Consider the following 1,795-nt stretch of genomic DNA (forward strand, 5'->3'; position numbering starts at 1 on the left):
CAAATATGGGAGCCCGTTGCTCAAGCGAGAGACGTTTAGCCAGGGTTCAGGCAGGAGAATTGCGGCCCGAGAGGGTCAGCAAGGTTTATAAGAACTAGGTGTTCAAAGTGAACTAGGTGTTCAAATTGCAATAAATGGGTACGTATGACTGCGGAAGATAGGACATCATTCCCTAGGATGGGCAGCTTTGAGCCAGAGGTACTGCAGAACGTAAAGATTAGAATATGTCTGATTAAATCCAGAAAACAAAGGGTCAGACATACAAATTGTTTAAACCTGTGGCAGCAAGAAGGGTTGGTGAGTTTGATCCTAAGGTATTGCAGGTGGTATGTCTAACCAAAGTCATATAAGACAAGAATAGAAATATAAGAACTGTTTGAACTTGTAGCAACAATAAACAAGTAGGAAGAAAAAGAGAAAGCAAGTACACCGCCATATGTAGATGTGGAAGCAGTTATGGCCAGCAAACAAACTATAGAAAATAATAAAAATATGAAAAATATGACTGAAACCTATATATGTACTAATGAATGTTGAAGTTTTATTTAGGAGGAGAAGGCGCCCTGATTGGTTTCAGCCATTTCTCATGCACTCAGAGGAGTATCCAACCGGTAAAAGAAGAGTAGTAGCCTGTGGGGGAAGTGGCTGAGACCAGTGGAACTGGTAAGTATGGTATCATTCGTGTACATATATAGTAAACCCCCCCACAAAAAAATCAAGAAAGTAATGTCAGAAATGGAGAATAACCTGTCCGCACATACGTTTTTGCCAGTAGGAAAGCGGACAGAGACAGGGTAACCCCCAGGTATTTCTTTTAGTTACCATATAAGAAGTATTCATTACTAGTAATGCCCCTAGTCAAGATGATCTTGGAAATGTTTGTCGGACCATGTACAGACCCTTAATACGGGATGAGAAGGGTTGAATGAATACTTCGCATGACCTAGAAGCTTGTTAAACTTTTTTGTTTTTGCCTTTTTCAGTAATAGAAAACTCTCCGTCTGGATAAGATCACTTGTAAACACTAATTCGGCAAATGGAAGGTGGCTGTCTCTGTGCTAATGGATGGGCTCAATAAAGAATTGAGGGTCAGGGTGCAGACTTCTTTGCCAAATTGGAAAGGGGTCACAGTAGCTAATCTTAGAGAGTGCGCTATTGAACATCACACGAATATTGCTAGGCGCAGAGAACAACAGGTGGGGAGGTTGAGGACGGTAAGTATAAAGGCACATACAGGAAAGACCCATCAGTCCAAACCCCAGATCCCTAATGGTAAGTCAAGGTCAATAATATGTTATACTTGTAGGAAGGAAGGGCAGTTTGCCAGAGATTGTAGGAGAAGTAGATCACAAAGTCAATATAGACCCCCTAGAGAGAAAACACAAGCCACATTATTAAACACATAGACAGGACCAAGGGACATATAGTAAGGAATCACGAGCCATATAGAAAACACAGATTTGGTTAATGGGAAGAACGGAATATATGCAATATTACCCTTTGACAAAACTTGCTGGGGCCTCTAAACTTTTGCTTATTTTTCCTAGCAGAAATGGCCCCTGATTAACTTAACAGGAGCTTTGTTAGAGATGATATACATCTAATGTGCTCCCGCTCAGGAAGTACAAAGTTTGTTAGACACCCACGAAGACTAATGTTACATTTCACTGTTCTAGATGCTTGTCCATCACAGGTAGAGGAAATTATCTCACAGATACCGGGTTCCCTATGAACTTAGGATGGACTGGATACTGGATTTATGGCTGGGATAGTCCCAATAGCGATACAACGAACA

The sequence above is a fragment of the Pseudophryne corroboree genome, chromosome 1 (assembly GCF_028390025.1).
Source record: "Pseudophryne corroboree isolate aPseCor3 chromosome 1, aPseCor3.hap2, whole genome shotgun sequence".
Taxonomy (NCBI): Eukaryota; Metazoa; Chordata; class Amphibia; order Anura; family Myobatrachidae; genus Pseudophryne; species Pseudophryne corroboree.